The sequence below is a fragment of the Arachis ipaensis genome, chromosome B10 (genome assembly GCF_059453495.1).
Source record: "Arachis ipaensis isolate K30076 ecotype BB chromosome B10, ASM5945349v1, whole genome shotgun sequence".
Taxonomy (NCBI): Eukaryota; Viridiplantae; Streptophyta; class Magnoliopsida; order Fabales; family Fabaceae; genus Arachis; species Arachis ipaensis.
This window is the reverse complement of record NC_142435.1, coordinates 141,267,297-141,291,732: the sequence shown is the minus strand read 5'-3', so window position 1 is coordinate 141,291,732 and position 24,436 is coordinate 141,267,297. Positions and strand designations below refer to the sequence as shown.

Here is a 24,436-nt window from a genome sequence, read left to right as displayed (position 1 = left end):
ACATCTTTAATGTTATATGTCAATCTAATATTTAGTAAAAAAAAATATTAACCAACATAGAACTGATTAAAAATTTAAAAAATAATTAGTAAAATATCCATGAGATTTTTTTCACTTTACTATTGATAGGTACAGATTTTTTTTTGCGTCTTTCATATGCCAATTAAATAATCAATACCATTTGCCAAACAAATAATATTAAATTAATTATTTTTTTGCAATATAAATTATTTATTTTAATTTAATTATAAACAAATTTGTATGTACTTAAATGTCAGAACTCTACATCGTTAATAATTTAGGAAATAAACATGTCAATATTAACAAATCATTGGTAGTTGCAATTTTTTTTTTGTCTTTTTTTATGTCAATCAAATAAAAATTTAATTTTGATGTCCTATTAGTGTAAAATAGTTTTACACGTGCCTCTAATTACGCAACGCCATTAAAATTAAACTCATCAAATAATCAGGGCTATATACCAAACAAATAATATGATGAAATACAAAATTACTAAATTTTCTGTTGTATAATTTATTTAATTTAATTTAAAAATAAATATTTATGTACTCAAATTTTAATTATAATACTTTACATAATTAATAATTTAAAAAATTAAAAAAATAATATCATTAAATATAAAGCAGTTTAAAAAAATGAGATTTAACTAAAAGGTAAATATTGATGTACTCAAATTAAAAAATATATATTCTACATAATCAATAATTTAAAAAATAAAAAAATAATTTCATCTTATACAAAACCGTTTAAAAAATAAATATGAGTTAACAAAATAATTTATGAGAGTTCTTCAATTTATTATTGATAGGTATATACATATCAAAAAAATTAAAAAACAAATATCAGATAAAAAATATATTTTTTAAAATTAAATTGATGAGAGAAAATTTTGTATGTGAAAGACAAATTAAAAATGGTGAAAACTCAAGTGAAGTTGACTTCACGTGAAGTTGATACTAAGAGCCGTTAGATGATTTGACTGATTTGATTGAATTTTCATCTAACAACTCTCAGGTATCAACTTCACGTGAAGTCAACTGCACTTGAGTTTCCAACCCTCCAAAGACAGGGTACTTTTGTCACACGGAGGGCATCTTACGTGGATACAAGTTTAGTTTCGATTTAGTGTGAGTACATATGTCAGTGTTTTTATCTTTCATGGGTACAAATGGTCATTTATTCTTTTTGAAAATATTGGAGGTGAAATGTCAATTTCTTATGAATTTTTTCTCTCCAAAATAAAAGCACTACTTTCAATATATTTATATTTACTCTCTTCTCAATCTATTTTAAGAAAATATTTTTTTATAATTATATAAAAATTAATATTTAATACATCATTATACTAATTGTCAATCATTAAATATTTTTAATCATTCTAATTATTATATTAATTTATATAATTCTAATTCTCAATCATTATACAAGTTGATACACACATTGATACAAGTTTATACTAATTATTATATTAATTATATAATAATAATTGTCAATATTTTTTAATTATTATTTTTCTATTATTATTTTTAATCAAGCATAATTAGTGATAAATTGATACATATATTAATGGTGACAAATTAATATTAATATTAATATTAATTAATTAATTAATTAATTAATAATAATAATAATAATAATAATAATAATAATAATAATAATAATAATAATAATAATAATAATAGAAAAAGTCTAAACAGCACACACGTTATATTTTAAAAAAGCAAAAAATATTTTTAAAAGGATTAAGACATCAATAATTAAAAATAAAAAAATAAACATAATTCTATAATTCTAATTGCCATAAATATGATACTAACGTTGATAGTGGTAAATTGATATTGATATCAATAATTAATTTCTATAATTATTTTTGTACTACTAAAGATTATATATAGTGCTTTTTTTTTTTGCGATTCGTGAGTCTAAATCTAAGAGGCAAAGCATTCTTTTTTTCTAATTTGTTATTCTTCTTTGATTGAGTAATTGTTTCCAATGAGTTTTGTAGGTCAAGTTCAAGTCTCATTCCCTCTACGCTTTCTACTTTTGCCAGAAAATATTCGAAATGGAGTATATAATGAGATTGAATTTTTTTAATTTAGGTTCAATTTTGAAAAATTCGTGTCAAATTTGAAGATATAATTTCAAGTATTGGTACTATATTTAAATTTTCTTCTTTTAAGCTTTTTGTTTTAAAAATAATTTTATAACATATTGTGATTTTTTCAGAAACTACCGGCCTTCTAATGCATCAATACAAAGCCACTGAGAAAAATAAAGGTCAATTTAGTTTGACAATTTTAAGAAGAAGATGGTCTGAATTTGTACGGATTCTAAATGTTCGATCTTATTATGTTATTTCGGTTGGTTGTCATTACTAGAATGACTCTAATCTATACGTATCTGAGGACTAGAATAGATTAAATATTATTTAAATAATTTAGTTCTAATATTAGTATTTGATTAAATTAGTTTTAGAGAAACTTAAATTGTTGCCTCAATTTATATATTATGACTATTATTTTTGGATATGTTATTTTTAAATCTTTTTAATATAAAATTTCTTTTTTTTTTCAATTTTTAAGTTTATTTTTTCTTAGATATATGTATCACCTTTTTTTATATTTTGTATTTCAGATTAGTAATGCAATTATTAAGAGAAGTGTAATTTATCAATAGATTAGAGTGATTAAAAGTTTAATTATATTGTGTGGACACAAGATTGATTAATTAAGATTAAAGTGTGAAAAAGAAAAAAGATTCACAATACGTTATTTTGCTTTTCTTGCTAATATATAAAAATACGTGAAAAAAAAGAAAAAATAAAATATCACCATTTAAAATAAAAATGGTTAATCATTCGTATGAAAGGAGATTGAGAAATATACATAGATATAAAAAATAAAAAATTATTGCACGATTGTAGAACAAAAAATAATCATATATATAAGGAAATAATTATAACAAAAAAAATTAATATATGTAACTTAAATATTTTTATGTATAATTAATATATGTATACATAAATAAGAAAATATTTAGAATTATTTAACAAAATTAATATATACGTATACATAAATAAAGAAATGACTATAATTTATGATAAAAAATAATTAATATATGCGATTTAAATATATCTACATACAATTAATATATATGTATAAACTAAATAAAAAAATATTTAGAATTATTAACTAAATAATATATATATATATATATATATATATAAGAAAATTACTATTATTTATGAAGATTATTATACGTATGATGGTATTAATAGAATAACAAAATCATTGAATTATTGTAGGCTCAAAAAATATTCATAATCAGAAAATCAAAAAATAATTAGCATAAGTGACTTAATATGTGTGTATACTTAAATAAGAAAAGATTTAAAATTATTTAAAATGTTGACATATTATTAATATATATATAATAAATAATAGTGAATTTTCTCTCATATTTATCATTTAAAAATTTATAATTTTGACATAGTTTTTATTATTTTTTTTTCTTTTTCATACTTAATGGCTACTGTTTACGATCCTATCAATATTATTACCTATAGTAGATTATACGAAGAGCAAGTATGGAAAATGAAGACTAAAATTATAAGGCTATAGAAAGTCCTATCCAAGTTTGACAAGAACAAGACGGCTTACATATAAATAGTTCTAATAGATAATAAGATTAGTTGATTCTTTTACTTAATTTTTTCAAGTAATACTAAGTTCAGTTTATAAAATAGAGTTTAATTTTGATATACTGACAATGTAAAATATTTTACACAGTCGTGCAATCACATCCATTTTTTTGGATGATCATTCACACGGTCAATGTGAAAGGTAGTTATTTTTACTGATGTGTCATTACATAATTGGATGCACGTGTAAAACTACTTTACACTGGCACTGCATCAAAATTAAATTCTTAAAAATATTTGTAGTTCGTATTTTAAGTTAATTTTATAAGTACACCATTCCACAAGTTAAAGACAATTCTTTTTAATAGCTTTGTAGATGCTAATAGCTTTTATATTTAATTTGTTTTGTAGTACGATAAAATTCATTGTTCATCAAGAATTATTTGACAAAAATATTTGAGAATGAATTGGTAGAAAGGAATGTTTATGTCTTCTCAAATTTTGAGATTGAGAAATCATGTGGAATTTAATTTCTTATATTATTCACTCATTTGTTCTTAATTTGGTATTTTTAATTTTTTTTTGTTCAATTAGATGTTATTGGATTCTTGAATGGAAAAGAAAAACTTATATCATAGTAAAAAATAAGAAGTGACCAGTACATTGTGATTGATCTTCATGATTTGCAGTATGTAAAATTTTAATATTTTAATGTGAATATTTCTTTTGGTAATAATTATATATGTGTTGTAGTGCAAAATCTTTTTTTTCTTTATATATTACTACTTATTTCTTTTAATTCACGCTTTCATTCAGAAATGAGAAAAAAATAAGATGCACATTGTATCAATTTACAATCTAATTACTTGATCATCTATGTGATTACCAAACAACCGAATACGTAATTATTCTCTAATTTAAAAAAATTTAACAAAGACATTGGTAAGCATATTGGTTTAGCATTTATTTATATATTTTATTTTTTTATGTTATATTTGTAATAATATTATATCTATTTTTATCAATATATTTTTTTAAAAAAATATTGTTAGTGTTAGCACGTGGTGTATTAAATAAATTGAATGATAGAAACACGTAATTATTTTCTTTTTCAGTCAAGATTCAGTAAAATATTGTAATGTAGACTTGCAATATCAGTATATTAATATTAATAGTGAAGTGGAAAAAAATTGTAATATCATATCAATTTTTTTAAATCATAATTATAATTCATGATTAAAATTATAATTTAAATATTTTAAATGGGATAATTTTATTTAGAGAATTCATAATTCAAACATAATTCTTATACACTTAATAGCTACATTTGAGGTAATACACTTAATACCATATTAAAAAAAAGCAAACAATACACATCATATTACTTATTTATTAATTAAATTATTATAATTCAAATTAATTTTAATAGAACAATTTAAAATTATAATTTTAATCTTATCACGTGCATGGTACGAGTTATTACACTTGTTTTTATTGTTTATTTAGCAGAATCGATTTATTTTTGCTCATATTTTTATAAATTTAATATTTTGAATGTACTAATTTTTCTTCTGTTTTTTTACATGTTTAAATATAAATATTTTTATAAATATTTTTAAGATTTTAATTTTAATCATTAAACAATAATTTAATCTGGCATAGTCTTTCCATACTCACTTAAGAGGTCGCGAGTTCGAGTCTCCATATTTTTAGTAAAAAAAAAACAATAATTTAATCCTGATAAATTTTAGAGTAAAGTATCATTTATGTCCCCAACGTTTGGAGTAAGTCTCAAACCTGTCCCTAACATTTTAAACGTCCTATTTGTATCCCAAACGTTTCTAAATCGAATCAATGTTGTCCTACCGTCAAAATGATTAACATTTTGTTAACGGCGTTGCATACGTGGACGTTGAGTGAGTAAGCCCAAAGGTTAACACAGACACGTCTGCTTCTTCGCGCCCATTATACCATTCACTGTAGCAAATACGAAACGTTGAAGAAATAGAGCACCTCTACGCAACGTTTTCCATTCCAGTTTTCCTTACCACACACGTTTTACTCTTCTTCGAGGCTGATCGCAGGGAGGGGCTGCAAGGTAGTTGGCGGGTTGTTGTTGGTTGTGTTGCATGAAAGCACACACCTTTGTTCTGGTGACAGAGTGGTTTCATTCGACAAGGTATGTACGGGGAAAAATTTTATTTTTTGGGGTTTTATTCAGTAGTTCCACGAAGAACGATGGCCATATAGGAGATTGTTTGCATTTTAGGGTTTATTTAATTTTTTGTACTCCCAGAAAAATGTTCGTTGCGAATGCTAGTTAGGGCATGAATTTACTTGTTTTTGGTGACTCAATCTGTGCTTACGGTTGATGTTGTTTCACTATGTTTACCTGATGTAACAGGGTCTGCTATTTAGGATGAGTAATTTTAGTGTGAAAGTTTACCACCAAGGTAGCTTTGGACTTCAAGGAGGGCCTTTGAAGTATTTGGGTGGGGAGACAACTGTGATAGACTACTGCAATGAAGATGAGTAGAGCCTGATTGAGGTTTATGACATAGTGAGCAGACAAGGGTATTTGAAGAAAGATATTACAACAATGTAGTACAAATCACAGGATCAGAGTACAGAAGAAGGCTTAAGGATGCTGCGAACCGACAAAGATGCAATGGATATGGCTAACATTGGGGTTAGGGAGGATATGGTGGAGCTATATGTAGTTCACAAAACTAGTGATATCCATAAAGAGGTTGAGGATGTACACATGTTAGGGAGTACTGAAACTACCATGCAAGAGAAGGCTGGTGGATCTGATGGGCCAGGCCCAATGGTTACATTTGAGGCCATGCAGTTGGACAGGTGGAGATAAATTCTGACCCAAATGTAGAGGAAGAAATTGTGGCTGAGAAAGATGGAATAGATGAGTCAGATGAGGAAGAACAAGGTAGTGATGGCAGTGAGGACGAGGAGTATAATCCCAAGGGTGGTAAAGATGATAGTAGTGATTCATGGAGTTCTGATTCCAGAAATGGTTATTGCTCAGAAGATAGTGCTGCTGAAGTTGTGTTTGGTGACAGTGATGATGACAAGGAAGGGGCAGAGGGGTTAGTAGATGTCAACATCAGGGTAAGGGATAGATTCGAGGTTGCATCAACTGAAACCCAAACAGATGCAGCAAAAGAAAGTAGGAGTGACAATGACAAAGGTAAGGAGAAGATTATTGCAGGTTTAGGTGATGAGGAAGAAAGATATGAATCTAAAGATTTTCTGGATATTCCTATTATTGATGATGATGAGGATGATAATAGTGTTGCCAAGAAGTATTCGTTGCACAAGCAGCTAAAGGACATGAGTGAGTACAAGTGAGAGGTTGGAACTCTTTATGTATCAAGAGAGGAGTTTAAGGATTGTGCTACTGCCTATGCTGTACACACTGGCAGGGGTTTGAGGTTTGATAAGGTTGACCTTCGGAGAGTGAAGGTTACTTGCGTGGAGGGTTGCAACTGGTTTGCATACTATGGGAAGATGAAGAATGAGCAAACATGGCAATTAACCAGCTGCCACAACAAGCATAGCTGTTCTAGAGAGTTGAAAATTGGGATTATGCATGCAAGATGGTTGAGCAAGGTGTTTCTAAAAAAGATTGCTGAGAATCCAAAGATAAAGCTCTCCACACTAATGAAAAAAGCATACAACAAGTGGAATGTAGAGCTGACTAAGTCTAAAGCTGTCCGGGTTAAACAGTTTGCATTTGATGAGTTACAAGAAACGTACATAAAGCAGTATCGAAGACTCTATGACTACTGTCATGAATTGCTGAGGTCTAACCCGAGTTCTACAGTGAAGTTGCAAGGGGAGAGACCACCTGAGTTTGCTTCTGAGAGACTAAAACCTGGTGGGGATTTAAGGCCAAAGTTTCAAAGACTCTATGTGTGCCTTGATGCATGCAAAAAGAGTTTTATGGTTTGCAGACCAATAATTTGCCTTGACGGGTGCTTCATCAAGACACCATATGGAGGTCAACTTCTCACGGCTATTGGGTGGGACCCGAACGACCAGATATTGCTAATAGCCTATGCAGTGGTTGAAGCAGAAACTAAAGACACATGGACTTGGTTTCTTACCAATCTGTGTGATGACTTTGGCTGTGACAAGATAAGGAGATGCACCTTCATGTCTGACCAACAGAAGGTACTTATTTCTAAACTCACCTCAACTGAAAGCTACTTTATTGATCCTAGTGTTTGAATTGTATGAGTTATTGTTTGAATTGTATTCGGTCAGTTATTGATTTAATTGTGCCTATCAAATATCATTCTGATTTAACTACTGCATCAACTGTGTATGGTGGGTTTAGGGTTTAGTTCCAACCTTCGATGAACTCATTCCCGGAGTGGATCATAGATTCTATGTTAGACATCTTTACAGTAATTTCAGGAAGAGATTCCCAGGGCTGCAACTAAAACTAATGATGTGGAATGCTGCAAAGGCTACTTATTTACAAGAGTGGGAGAGGAGGATGGCTGATATCCAAAAGGTTGATAATGGAGATACCAACCAGATATTGGTGCCGGCATAAGTTTGAGACTTGGTCTAAGTGTGATACCTTGGTAAACAATATGTGTGAAGTATTTAACTCTGTGATTGTGGATGCCAGAGAGAGACCAATAGTCAGCATGCTTGAAGACATCAGAGTATACATAATGAGGCGTTGGGCTGATAATAGGGATCGGATAATTGAATACCCAAGAGAGGTGTTGCCCCGTATCAGGATTAAGGTTGAAAAACAAGCTGATGCAAGTGGTAAGTGGGTGAGCACGTATGCTGGTCGTGACAAATATGAGGTAACTAGTATTCATGGAGGCAAAGAGAAGTTTGTGGTTGATTTGAAGACTCACGAGTGTTCGTGCAGGAAGTTTCAATTGTCCAGAATCCACTGTGCTCATGCAATGACCTGCATTAGGAAGATGTGCTTCAATGTGGACAACTTTGTTGAAAACTGTTACAAGAAAGCAACTTACTCTGAGTGCCACCAACATGTGGTATATCCCGTGAATGGCCCCAACCTGTGAGAGAAGACACAGTTTGATGACGTTTTGCCACCAATCTACAGAAAACCCATTGGAAGGCCTAAACTAAAACGAAATAAAGCTGCAGATGAGAACCCAACTAGGGGAGGAGTGTCTCGCGAAGGGCAGAATCAGAAGTGCTCCTATTGTTTTGCTAGAGGTCACATCAAACGGACCTGTCCAAAGAAGCGCAAAATAGCTGCAACTACGTCGGTAAGTACTCTGCTTGGTTTTTTGCCGGTTCGAGCTTCATTTTTATTGATTGCATTTAAAGATTATGATGTGGTATTGTGGTATTATGGCTGTTTACTAGGCAAACAAAGTTGCTGGATCCACAAGAAGAGCTTCAAGAATCATCTCTGGCACTATCTCTAACACTATCTCTAGTACTATCTCTAGCCAGGCTTCTAAGCAATCCCAAGCTGCTTCAAAGAAGACCACAATGTCAAGACCAAAGAGAAAATCATCTGCCAATGATGTGAGTTTCCAACACTCTCAGGCTACTTCAAAAAAGGCTAAGTTGACCTCGTCCAACAATAATTATGGAAAATAACTCAAGGACAACAATCTCAGGGTGCTACCAAGCCCATCAAAGAACATCAACAAATCCCAACTCAAGTTCATGGCTAGGACACCTCCCAAAGCATGGAAAAAGATGTGACAATTATGATGTGTGCAGTTTTATGTTTTCTGAAAACTTTATTTTTGAGTAAAAAATTTCTCTTTAGTATCATTATAATGTGTGGCAACTAGTTTAAAGACTATAGTTTGTTATCTCAGACCGTTATTGTGGAGTAAAATGTGTTGCTCTTGTTTTGTTATTTTGCTGTGAATCTGTTGTGGTTGTAGCCAATGACAATGTTATGGTTAATGATTAAGTAATATGTTACAGAACTGATTGTTGTTATGTTAATGAATTGCTTGATTTAAATAGGATGCAAAATATAACACTTCATTTCATTCAATTCATTTTTACAATTCGGATGAGTACACTAAAACAACATTGCAGCTGCACAATCTAATATTGCATTTAATTACACATGCACAATCTAGCCTTTCATCAAACTTAACTCAACTCAACATCATTGCATTACAATTTCATTGAGTTCAACAAAACAGCAACTAGTTCAACATTATTGTTATTTCTAAGCCAAAATATAGAGCACAATTTAGGTATCTAAAAATTTTCTCCTAAACCTCATTATCTCCAGCAACATCATTGTAGTAAAAGTCTCCCAAATTTGGTTGTGGTTGTTTTTTCAAAAACCAATATCAGTGAAACTGTCCATCCAATTAAAGCAACTCCCACTACAACCATGAACCTGAACTCAACCTTATCCAATTTGCCCTTCAAATTTCTGACCTTCATTCTTAACCTTGAAATATGTGAGGGATCTTCTTCTGGTTCCGCCCATACAAAATAGCCGCATTCTTCTCCAACCTAGACGAAACATGAGACAGCCGAGTCACACCCACAGATGGTCAAAACATATAACTCAACAACAAATAAACATATGGCTAAACCTCACCTCAAAATTAACGCAACCCCAGAACCTCCGCCCAGGATTTTCTACCGTCGACGACGTGGCGAGCACAGGCCGTTCCCCACAGTAGCAAGTTGTCCTCCTACGACGTGTTTGGTTTCTGTTTCGTGTGGCTTGCTTGCTGCCTTGCGTCGCTTCAGATTGGCATGCTTCATACTCCATATTCTCTCACGCACAGGAAATCGACCTTGAGAGACGGTGCAGCAGCAAGGAGAAGCCAAGATTTTGCGATTAGGGTTTCGAAGAGGACCCTCTCTTGACATTTATCTTATTTTTTTTAATTCAATAACGGTAACAACAAACGCCCTACCACCGTGTATAATAACGTCCACGTATGCAACGCTGTTAACGACATGTTAGTCATTTTGACGGTTGACAATATTGATTCGATTTAGAAACGTTTGGGATACAAATAGGACGTTTAAAACGTTAGGGACATGTTTGAGACTTACCCAAACGTTGGGGACATAAATGATACTTTACTCTAATTATAATATATAAATGTTATTTTAATAAAAAATTATACAATTGATTAAATCACATTTTTTATTTTCATTAAATTTTTTTTTACCAAAGATAGAAAGACTTGAATATGCTTAAGTGAGTATGAGAAAATTATACCATTTGAGCTATAACTCATTAACTTAAAAAAATTATGTGTTACATAATAAGAAATTAAGAATTGAAAGACATTTTTTTAACTTTTTGATATACTGTGAAATACACGTTTTTTGGTCATGTAACATATTATTAATGAATGTTTCTTCGTAATTCGTTGAACTCAAGAGTCAATAAGTTCAATCAAACTAAAAAACTATTCTGAAACAACATTTTACTACAAGGAGAATGATATATATATATATAATTTACGACTCTTGGAAACAGGGAAAGAACACTAATAAGCAAGGAATCTTCTGCTTCTAGCTAGATTCATGGTACATATATGATATATATATATATAAAAAACATACAAATAATAACGATAGTAGCAGACAGACATTACTGTTAAGGAAAACAAACAGACACCTATGGCTAGAAATGTTGTGCCTTACACACTAATGATATTGATAATTGGAGTAATTATTTGTTCTTTTATTCCTGATTTCTTTGATGCTATTATTTATCAACAACCACCACTTGTTCGCCGGCGACGAACTTGGGCTCCAACTTATCATGATGTGTCTAATTTGAATGCGTGTATCAATAAATGCAACGAAACCCATCAGAAATTTCAGGTGAGGAAAACATACTGCATTGACAAATGCATAGTACTAAAACAGTGTGTTGATAATTGCAACAAGCTCTTTAAGGCTCACAAACAAAAGTTGGATTCATGCAAGAAAGGTTGCAGATAATGGTAATAAGTATACATATTGTTGTGAACCTTCAGAGCCTTTCCTTTTTTGAATTTATATTATCTTATTTCAGTTATATGAATATTTATTGTTATAAATTCTCCAAAGTTTATACGAAAAATATAAAGATACAGGGAGAATGTGTAAAATATCATATAGTGAATTTCTTTTTTTTTTTTTTTCCCTTTGTTTTGTCTTCACTCTATATCCTATGTAGTATAGGTGTACATGGCCCGGTCCGACCCAAAAATTCGGTCCGACCTCGAATACTTTAGGGGCTAATTTAGTGTGATTTCATCGGGTCTAGAACCGGATAAGGGTCTCAAAAATAGACCCGGTCATTATTTTGGGTCGGGTCCGGGCCATTTTCGGGTCACCCGAATTCGGCCCGGTGGTCCGGTCGTCATACACAATTAATATGTTGTGTTATTTGTGATGGATGATGACTATTCTTATTTAGAATTTAAATATTGTAAACCTTAATATTTTGTGTTATTAGTCATTATAAGATTATTAGTTAATGTTTTGTGTTTAAAATGCATAAGACTTTAGACTAATGCATAATATTGTATTATTTGTATTGATTTAAATATTTGGTGTTATTAGACAATATTAGTATTGATTATGGTTATGCTTTAATTTTAGAAAAGAGTTGGTTCTTGTTATATTTTTTTAAGTGAATTTTACTATGTGAATTTTGAAATAATGGTTGGAGATTAGGTGATTTTTACATACTAAAGACTCGGTTTTTATCTAGTTTTTACCCAGTTTTCAGCCGGCCTGAAGGTGTGTAGGTTTCATCGGATCTATGATCAGGTTAGGGTCTAAAAATTAAACTCGGTCTATATTTCAGATCGGATCTGAGTTAAGCTAAACTTGATGTGGCCCGACCCATGTGCACCCCTACTATGTAGCTTTTAAATATGTGTGAGTGGGAATTATGTCTTAATGGTTTGGCAAATTTGCACGTAAATCGTTCTACTGTTGATATTCATGTTTGGACGTAAATCATTGTAGAATTTATGTTCGGAATTACAGTGATTTACAACCGATTCTGGATGTTTAATATCCTATTACTACAAAAAAAAAAAAAAAAAAAAAACACAGTTTTATAGGAATTTTATAATAGAAGTTTTAAAAAACTCCCTCAAATTAGTTAAGAAAACCAGATTTTTTTCTTTCGTGGTTTTAGGTCTTAATTTACAGCAAATTTTAATCTCAAGTAACAGGAGTTACAAAACTCCCAAAATTAAAATTTTATTACTTCAAAATTTTTCACCAATTTTACTGTTTTTATTTTTTATTTTTTATATACTGCCAAATCCAATTCTCATTCCGGCAAAATTGTAAAATCGTTCTGGTCACTTTTTCAGCCTTCTTTTTTGGTCACCATCTATCCTTGATCTCAATTCCCATCCTCATTGACCCAGTCTCTACTCTCTGTCACTTTCTCTAGTCTCTACCCTCAACCTCCAGCGGTCCAGCCTCAACATCCCCGACTCCAATCTTGTCGCCTCTTCTTTGCGGGCCCGTCGCGTTCTCTCGTCTCTTTTTTGTTGGTCTTTTGCGTCCTTATCGCCTCCTTCTTGTCAGTTTCTGTCTCTGATCAACAGATCTCAGTTTCAGATGGAGATACTTCAGGTAATAACATTTATTTTGGGTTCTTAATTTATGATTTTGGTTTTAAAAAAAACATGTAACATTAATAAAAAATAGAAAATAAAATTTTTATCTTAAAAATTCTGTAAGTATAATAAACATGTAACATTAATAGAAATAATCCAAATATATTAAACATTAAATACATTAAAAAGGAAAAGTTTAGGGGCCAGTAACTTTTTCAAATTTTAGCTAGCATGTAACCAGCAAAGTTGGATGAAATCTCACACTAATCTCACACCATTAAAATCATCATTGATGACTATTTGATGGCTACAAATCACAAAAGTTGCTGTCTCCTAATACTCCTCCATTAAAAATTAAACACATTAATATCCAAACATATTAAACACTAAAAACATTAAAATTCAAACATATTAAAAGACATATATATTTTTAAAATTTTTATTTTTGTATTTAATTAATATATGGTCGGATCTACGGGTTGGTTTGGATTCCACACCCTGAAATCGCTACCCAAACCAATTGCTAGAGAGATAATAATTGATTTGGTTTGGATTGGACCCGATTATCCGTTGGTTTCAGAACCAATTTAATTAGTTCGGTTTGGGTTCGGATGGATAATTGGGTACCCGCGACCCGTGCTCATCCCTAGGCACCTATAATTTATATATAATTTAAGAGAAAATCTAAGAGGCAAGCATTTTTATTGAAATCTGGTCAGCACTTAATCGTCAAAAGAAAAATAAGTAATTCTACATTATTAGATGTCATCTCACACTATTAAAAATATTGATGATGACTAATTAATGACTACACATCACAAATTCTGCTGGCCCTAGCATTTCTCATAATTTTTTTTTTTGTGACTAAATAGAAAAGAAAGAAAAAAAAAGAGCAAAACCAAATTAATTGGCTAGGGTCATATCTAAATCTATTAGATGTTGAAGCTCACTCCATGGTTGGCTCCAATTCGAGTGAATGTCCGCGACAGAAGCAGCTGCTTTAACCATACAATCTGCAACACTATTTGCAGTCCTCATAATTTAATTGTTAAAAAAGTTATTTTAGCACGATTTACATAATAATAAAAAATTAAAAGATATATGTGTAATTATTTTTCATTAAGAAAAATCTAGTAATTAGGTGTTTTTAATTTTATTTTAGTAAAAATCCCTAATATTTATTTGTTAAAGTGTTGTAATTTGTAAATGACGAAGCTCAAATAATTCCTCCAATAAATATGGAAGAAAATCTAGGCACTTTGATAAGAGTAGAATGGAATTGATTCTGTGTTGATTTGTTTGTTCAATGTTTGGCTAAATTACTGTATTAATCCTTAATATTTAGATTGCGTTTTAAATTCGTCTTTTAATATTTTAATATTTGAAATATTATTTTTAATCTTGAATTTTTTTAAAAATAGACTCAAAGTTATTCATCTTAAATATGATAATTTTTAGATTTCATTTCAAAAGGAGATAGACACTCCAAAATAAAGATGGAAAGATTGACACTAAATTAAATTTATGTATTATGTTTGGTAAAAAATATATATAATTAAATTATGTCTTAATATTTTATTTGATTCAAGATAAATATAATTAAAATATTTTAAATTATTATAAAAAAATATTATTAAAATTTCAATCTTTATTTTTAAAAATTTTAGTTTTTTATATTTTTTTTGAAAATATTAAAAGAATTAAAAATTTATATTTTAAGATTAAAATTTTAATTACAATCTTTAACTACTAAAGGGTAAAAAACAAAAATAAGCCAATGGAGAAAATAATTTACGTGAATAAGCCAAAATAAAAATTGCTTCATGAATCCACCAATGCACGTTTATATGTAGTTCGAACCAGCTTGGTTCGAACTCCATTTCTACATAATTCGAATCAGCTTAGTTCGAATTATACACAAACACATGCAGACACATAATTCGAATTACACACAAACACACGCACACACATAATTCGAACAAGCTTGGTTCGAATTACACACACAATAATTCATGGTATAATTCGAATTATACTGTTAAAAAATTAATAATTTATTAAAAAAATTATTAAAAAAATTAATAATTTAAAAATTAAAAAAATATATATTTTTATTTTATACGTTAAAAAAAAGCTAACAAAATATTTAATTACGAGACTTCTTTAAAATATTAATGAGCTATCAATTCGAATTCCATACAATACTTTTCTGTCCATTTTTAATAGTTCATGAATATTTTTTAATAATTTTTTTTAAATTATACTACAAAAAAATATTTTATCCTATGCAAAATAATTTTTAAAAAAATGGCTTAAAAAATGTTAGGAGTACTATAAAAATTTGTAATGTTATAATAACTTAGGTAAATACATGCATGTACTCAAATTTTAAATAAAATACTTTACATAGTCAATAATAATTTAGAAATGAAAGAAAATATTTTATTCCATACAAAATAATTAAAAAATATATTTTATTCTATACAAAATAATTTTAAAAAATGGCTTAAAAGATGTTATGAGTACTATAAAAGTTTGTAATATTCTAGTGATTTAGGTAAATACATGATAAAAATATTTTTTCTTTAATTTCTAAATTATTAGTGACTATGTGGAGTATTTCTTTAATGTCCTAAGTCATTAGGACATTACAAATTTTTATAGTACTTCTAACATCTTTTAAGCTATTTTTTAAATTATTTTGCATAGAATAAAATATTTTTTTGTGGTATAATTTAAATTTTAAAATATTTTTTATACTCTTTTCTATCTTTATATATATATACACATTACAACATATAATATTATTATATATATACAAATCATTATTGAGCTAATTATTTTAATGCTAGAGTCTTGTATTAATACATCTTTATTTTATATTTAATATATCTTTTATTTATTTTACAACACGTTATCAGCACGAGACTCTGATCAAATTTTTAGGAAGACTCAAGTAACAATTTTTTCATTATGTCGAAACTCTCTCATCTTGAATTCAATGCTCTTGATATATCTGGAAACAATTATTTATCATGGATATTAGATGCTGAAATCCATCTTGATTCAATGGATCTTAGAGATACCATTAAGGCTGAAAATAATGCATCCCAGAAGGATAAAGCTAAAGCCATGATTTTTCTTCGTCGTCATCTTGACGAAGGATTGAAAAATGAATATCTTACATTAAAAGATCCTGCAGATCTTTGGAAAGACCTTGAAGAAAGGTATAATCATCAGAAAACGGTGATACTTCCTCAAGCCCGATATGAATGGACGCATTTGCGTTTACAAGATTTTAAATCTATAAATGAATATAATTCTGCAATGTTTCGAATCACCTCACGAATGAAATTGTGTGGGAAAAAAATAACTGATCATAATATGTTGGAGAAAACTTTCTCAATCGTCCATGCCTCGAACGTGCTCCTGCAGCAGCAGTATCGAGAGAAAGGGTTTAAAAAATATTCTGAGTTAATTTCTTGCCTTCTTGTTGCTGAACGCAACAATGAGTTGTTATTGAAAAATCATGAAGCGCGCCCAGCTGGCGCTGCCCCATTTCCTGAAGTAAATGTGGCAAATTACCCCAGAAGAGGTAAATGGCAAGGTTTTAATAATAAGAAAAATTATGGAAGGAAAAAGAATTATGTTCAAAAGAGAGGATCTCACCAGAAGTGGGATAGAGAAAGGAATATCGGGCAGAATAAATCAACAGAGGATAAGTGTTTCCGTTGTGGTGGAAAGGGCCATTGGTCACGTACCTGTCGTACCCCAAGGCACCTAGTCGATCTTTACCAGGCATCTTTGAAAAAGGACGACAAAGGAAAGGAAACAAATTTTGTCTCAAATGATGCTGAGAACTCCACCACTCATTATGATGTATCTGATTTCTTTGAGGATCCTGAAGGAAATATTGGTCATTTGATCAATGATGGAATAGTTTAATATGTGGGACTGTGAAGTATATATGTAAATAAATAATGTAAAGAACTTATTGTTAAGTTTTATTTTCTATGTATTTAAGTTTCAAATGTGATGTACATAAATAATGAAATATTAATGTTTATGAATTTTGAAATTATTAAATGTGTCAAATTTTAAAATAAAATTTTAGTATATGACATTATTTTATGTACAGTGTTTCTTAGAAAAATAATTCTGATCAAGTATTCAATTTATCTGTGCATACTACTCATTTTATTATTATTTGTTTTTGAAGAGAATGGCAAGGATATGTAATGAAGATGTATGCCTCGCGGATAGTGCAAGTTCGCACACTATTCTCAAAAGTGATATATATTTTACCCATCTTGTGCCAAAAGAGGAATATGTTAATACTATTATTGGCTCAGGCAATGTGATAGAAGGCTCCGGAAGAGCCATAATTTTGTTTCCTGGAGGAACAAAATTTATAATAAATAATGCACTGTTGTCTACCAAGTCTCGAAGAAACTTGTTGAGCTTTAAAGATATTCGCCGAAATGGATATCATATTGAGACTATGAATGAGGGAAATCATGAGTATTTATGTATCACAACTCAGGATTCAAATAAGAAAGTTATATTAGAAAAATTACCCTCACTTTCATCTGGGTTGTATTATACCAAGATTAGTGCAATTGAATCACATGCCACTGTAAACCAGAAGTTTATTAGCCCAAATGAATTCATAACTTGGCACGACCGATTGGGTCACCCGGGAACAACCATGATGAGAAGAATTATTGAAAACTCTCATGGACATTCACTAAAGAACCAGAAGATTCTTAAAACTAGTGAATTTTGTTGTGCTGCATGTTCTCAAGGGAAGTTAATTCTAAGGCCATCATCAGTAAAAATTGGATTTGAGTCCCCTGAATTCCTAGAAAGGATTCAAGGTGATATATGTGGACCTATTCATCCACCATGTGGATCTTTTAGATATTTTATGGTCCTAATAGACGCATCTTCGAGATGGTCACATGTGTGCTTATTATCTTCTCGCAACCTGGCGTTTGCGATATTACTGGCTCAAATTATTCGATTAAAAGCACAATTTCCAGAAAATCCAATCAAAGCAATTCATTTTGATGCTTATTGTATGACTAATGGAATAAGTGTTGAACATCCAGTAGCTTATGTTCACACACAAAATGGGTTAGCAGAATCACTTATTAAGCGCCTCCAATTAATTGCTAGACCCTTGCTTATGAGAACAAATCTCCCAACCTCGGTTTGGGGCATGCTATTTTACATGCCGCAACACTTATTCGTTTGAGGCCAACGAGTTATCATCAATTCTCTCCTATGCAATTAGCTTTTGGCCAGCAGCCAAATGTTTCCCATTTAAGAGTATTTGGGTGTGCGATATATGTTCCCATTGCACCACCTAATCGCACCAAAATGGGACCCCAAAGAAAATTGGGAATATATGTTGGATATGATTCTCCCTCTATAGTGAGGTATCTTGAGATACAAACTGGAGATGTATTTAAATCCCGGTTTGTGGATTGTCATTTTGATGAATCAAAATTTCCAACATTAGGGGGAGAGAATAAGCTTCCTAAAAAGGAGCTTAACTGGAATGCATCATCATTGATGCATTTAGATCCTCGATCAGGGCAATGTGAACTGGAAGTTCAAAAGATTATACATTTGCAAAGAATAGCAAATGATTTGCCTGATGCATTTTCCGATACAAAGAGGATAACTAAATCTTATATACCAGCGGAAAATGCCCCAATTCGAATTGATGTCCCAGTAGGACAAGTAGCCACTGAAGCAAATTCACGCCAAAAGCGTGGCAGGCCTGTCGGTTCCAAAGACAAAAATCCTCGAAAGAGAAAAGAGGTAAATAATATTCCTATTGAAAAAGACATAGTAGAGACACCTGCAGTTGTCCAAAATTCTGATATAACGCCAGAAGACGTTCAGGTACCTGAAAATTGTGAAAATGACGAGATCTCGATAAATTATGTCTTTACAGGAGCGAAATAGGACCGAAATAAGATAATTGCAAATGAAATATTTGCATATAATGTGGCATTAGATATCATGCATGAAATTAAGGATCTTGAGCCAAGATCAGTCGAAGAATGTCGACAAAGGAATGATTGGCCAAAATGGAAAGAAGCCATGAAAGCTGAATTAGACTCACTTGCAAAACGTGAAGTCTTTGGACCTGTAGTCTGTACACCTAAAGATGTAAAACCTGTTGGATATAAGTGGGTATTTGTGAGAAAACGAAATGAGAAAAATGAAGTTGTGCGCTATAAAGCCCGACTTGTGGCACAAGGTTTTTCACAAAGGCCCGGTATAAATTATGAAGAAATGTATTCCCCTGTAGTGGATGCGATAACATTGTGTTATTTGGTCAGTTTATCTGCATATCATAAACTGCATATGCATTTAATGGATGTGGTAACAGCCTACTTATACGGCTCATTAGATCGGGATATCTATATGAAAGTCCCTGAAGGACTAAAGATATCTAAACCATCTAATGAATATTTGCAAGGGTTATACTCAGTCAAATTGCAAAGATCTTTATATGGTCTGAAACAATCTGGACGAATGTGGTATAATCGTCTTACTGAGTATTTGGCCAAAAACGGATTCAAGAATGATGATATCTGCCCGTTTGTTTTCATAAAGAAATCTGCATTTGGATTCATTATAATTGCTGTGTACGTTGATGATTTAAATATCATTGGGACTCTTGAAGAGATTCCAACAATTATAAAAACTCTAAAAGAAGAGTTTGAGATGAAAGATCTTGGGAAGACTAAGTTTTGTCTCAGCCTGCAGATCGAGCATATAAAAGGTGAGATCTTTATTCATCAAACAACATACACAGAAAAGATCTTGAAAAGATTTTATATGGATAAGTCACATCCATTAAGTACCCCAATGATCGTAAGATCTTTGGATGTGAAAAAGGATCAATTCCGTCCTAAAGAAGAAAATGAAGATATCCTTGGTCCTGAAGTACCATATCTTAGTGCCATTGGAGCACTAATGTATCTTGCTAATAATACGCGACCTGACATATCATTCGCGGTGAATTTACTAACAAGGTATAGTTCCTCTCCAACCAGAAGACATTGGAGTGGAATCAAATAAATTTTTCGATATCTTCATGGAACGGTTGATATGGGATTGTTTTATCCCTATGGATCCAAGTCACAACTAGTTGGCTATGCAGATGCCGGATACCTGTCTAATCCACATAAAGGGAGATCTCAAACAGGATACCTATTCACATATGGTGGTACAACTATATCATGGAGGTCCACGAAACAGACGATTACAGCAACCTCCTCTAATCATGCTGAAATACTGGCGATTCATGAAGCTAGTTGCGAGTGTTTTTAGCTGAGGAGTCTGATTCAATATATTCTGTCATCATGTGGACTGATTGATCATAAGATAGCTCCAACTGTCCTGTTTGAAGATAATACAGCATGCATTGCTCAACTTAAGGGTGGATACATCAAAGGTGATAGAACAAAGCATATTTCTCCCAAATTCTTCTTCACTCATGACCTTCAAAATCAAGGGATAATTGATGTCCAACAGATCCGTTCAAGTGACAATCTGGCAGATTTATTCACAAAGTCACTCCCAAAATCCTCCTTTGAAAGACTGGTACATGAGATTGGAATGCGCCGATTTCGAGACATTAAATAATGTCAGCAAGAGGGGGAGACTGTACTCTTTTTTCCTTGGTCAAGTTTTTTTTCCCATTGGGTTTTTCTTAACAAGGTTTTTAATGAGGCAGTCCCCATCACAAAGGATATTGTACTCTTTTTCCTTCACTAAGGTTTTTCCCACAGGGTTTTCCTTTAGTAAGGTTTTAATGAGGCAATAATCCTAAATGGGCATCTAAGGGGGAGTGTTGTGATAAGAACGAGCAATGTGGATGCCCATTCCCATGTAAAATTCATATTTTCAAAGAGAGAATGAATATTAAATGCATGTTGAAAATAAAGACCCCATGCATGTATAAATAGGGGTATGATATGAGACTTTTTACACAACAATAATAAACAAATACTCTCTCTTTTCTTTCTTACACTCTGAAGCAATATAAAAATGTTCTCTTTCTTTCTCTTACTATAAACAAATGTAATTCTCTCTCCTTTTGCTTTTAATACTTCTTTCTATCTTTATATATATATATTTATGCAATTCTCTCTCTCTTTACTTTTTATACTCTTTTCTATCTTTATATATATATACACATTACAACATATAATATTATTATATATATACAAATCATTATTGAGCTAATTATTTTAATGCTAGAGTCTTGTATTAATATATCTTTATTTTATATTTAATATATCTTTTATTTATTTTACAACAAATTTGAGAATATCTCTTTATTTTAGAATTTTGTTCATAATAATATGGGTATCCTAAATCGACATTAAAGTAGTTATTATGAGCTGGTCGTAGGTGTGATAATTGGAGTTATCACATGTATCTCTTTATCCGTGTTTGGAGGCGCCGCTATCCATTGACATAGACACATGGTCAAGCGCAAGAAGTATTGGAGTGGAGAAAGTACACTCTGATCATAATGATACGTTTATCATATAAATAAAAAATTTAATTTATTGTTTTATAATATTATTTTTAAAAAAATGCATATATGTATATAATGAATTTTTTATTTGTGTTTGTTAAAAATTGAAATCGAATTATAAATTCGAGTACAGTACCATATTATAGGGTATGTAGTCAGTACTAAATCATGTAAACTAAGACTAATTTTTTTTCTTGTCTTTATTCTTTCTAAATTTTATAAACAATAAAATAATTTTGTTTTAGTCAAAGATTTACTAAATCATACATTTTTCTCCTTAAAAATTGCTTCATTTTTATTATTTATATAAACTATATGATTTCAAAAAACGTATCAACTATTTTCTCTTAATGTTTCTTTGACGGTCTCTTAATTCAATATAGGGATAAGTACTTTTTTTGTCTCCAAGGTCTGGGGTCGAAATCAAAATCGTCCCCGACCTTTTTTTTTATTAAAATCATACTCAACGTTCAAAAACGCTTTAAAATAATCATTTCTCGAATTTTTGGACCAAAATACCCTCATCATCATCATTCTTCTCTTCACCTTTCTCACCCCACTACTTCCACTGCCACCAACATTACCACCACAACCACCATCAACACCAACACCACCATTATCACCACCACCACCACCAACACAAACACCACCACCAACACCAACCAACACCAACACCAAGACCACTAAACAACAGCAACAACACCATACCACCACAACCACCACCACCACCACCACCATCAATCCTCTCACCGTAACCCCTCACCCCTCACCCCATTCCCTCACCCCCTCACCGTAACCCCCACCACTCACCCCCTCACCCCTTCACCCTCTCACCCCCTCACCGTAACCCCGACCCCCTCACCCCACTCCCTCACCCCCTCACCGTAACCCCCCACCACTCACCCCACTCCCTCACCGTAACCTCCCACCCCTTCCTCGTGCCCCTCTCTTCATGGTCATCATCATCATCATCAACAGATTTCATCAACAACAACAAATTTCATCAAAAATTCAGAAATTCAAATTTCAGCAACAACAAATTTCATCAACAACAACAAATTTCATCAAAAATTCAGTTCACAGAAGAAGAAGAAGAAGAAGAAGAAACGGTAGTGCGGTGTGATGCGGTGCAGCAGGATAGCAGGGCGGCAGGGCGGCGGTGCGGCGGTATGGAGAAGAAGAAGAAGAAGAAGACAGTGCGGTGTGGTGCGGCAGGGCGGCGGTGCAGTGTGGTGCGGCAGGACGGCAAAGCAGCAGGGCAGGGCGGCGGTCCCCCTTCTCTCCCCCTCCCCCCTTTTCTCGCGGCCTCCCCCCTTTCTTTCTCTTCCCAGTCCCACCCTCTTTTCTTTTTTTATTTATTTATTTTATAATTTTTTAGTAATAAAGGGTAATTTGGTAAAAAAAATAAAATTGAAGTAGAAAATGACGATTTTATAACGTTTTGTAACGTTGAGGATGATTTTAATAAGAAAAAAAGGTCGAGGACGATTTTGATTTCGACCCCAGACCTTGGGTACGAAAAAAGTACTTATCTCTTCAATATAAATAAACATCTTTCATACTATTTGACATCATCCACAAATTGTTAAAAGGTTATAACCACTTTTTTTAGAGTGATCATGAAAATAAAATTTTTGATGATAACTTATAATAAAATTTTCGACATGCTTAATTATGAGTCGTTTCTCTTCTTGTAATTTTAAAAAAATATTTTAATACATAATTAATTTAATAAATAAAAAAATATAGAGATAAAAAATTAATAAAAATAGACAGAGACCTAAAAAAAAGAAGATGGTGTGAATGGAAATTATGCGTAAAATAAAAAGGTAATCGCAATATGAATGAAAAAAAGTTAGCTTATAATTATTTTGTTGACTTTTTTTAAATGATAGTTATATTAATTACTCTTTATTGATAGGATTAAAATAAAAAAATTAATATTGGATATCAAATTTTCCATATCTACTTTATATATTGTTATAGATTATAGATTATATATTATTATAGATATATATAAAAATAAGATAGAAAAAGATGAATTGTTATAAAAAATTACAAAATAAAATTGGTGAAAATTTTTTATTTGGAATAACTGTAGGATTTCCAAGCCTCAATGTTTTAAAAAATGATCATTATAATTATTTTTTTAAGAAAAATATTGAAAAGTAAATTTAGACATTAAAACTCATATTTTGCCATTATTATTATTATTATTATTATTATTATTATTATTATTATTATTATTATTATTATTATTATTATTATTATTATTATTATTATTCATATTATTGACTTTTTTTTTGTCTCTCAAATCATAGTATAGAAATATATAAAATTGATAATTTTAAAATTTTGGGCGTAGGATTAAGACAATATGTTAAGAATAATTCTAAAATTTTTGATAAATATTAAAAATAAAATAACATATTTTACTTTTAGTTTTAATAAGTGGTAGAACTAATAAGGGGTATATAAGGCCATGATCTCCCAAAATTTTTAAAAGTTTAAGTAATGATATTGCTGAAAATAAAAGTATTATTTGCCCTTACTCATATTCACTTAATATGAGAAATTTAAAATTTATCATTTTATATTTTTTAATTAAATATTAAC

The 24,436-nt window shown here is 30.8% G+C and overlaps 1 pseudogene; it reads left to right on the top strand.

Moving 5' to 3' along the window:
- Positions 1 to 6,080: 6,080 nt before the first annotated feature.
- On the top strand, positions 6,081 to 8,240 carry LOC148581936 (uncharacterized; annotated as a pseudogene).
- The last annotated feature ends 16,196 nt before the right edge of the window (positions 8,241 to 24,436 follow it).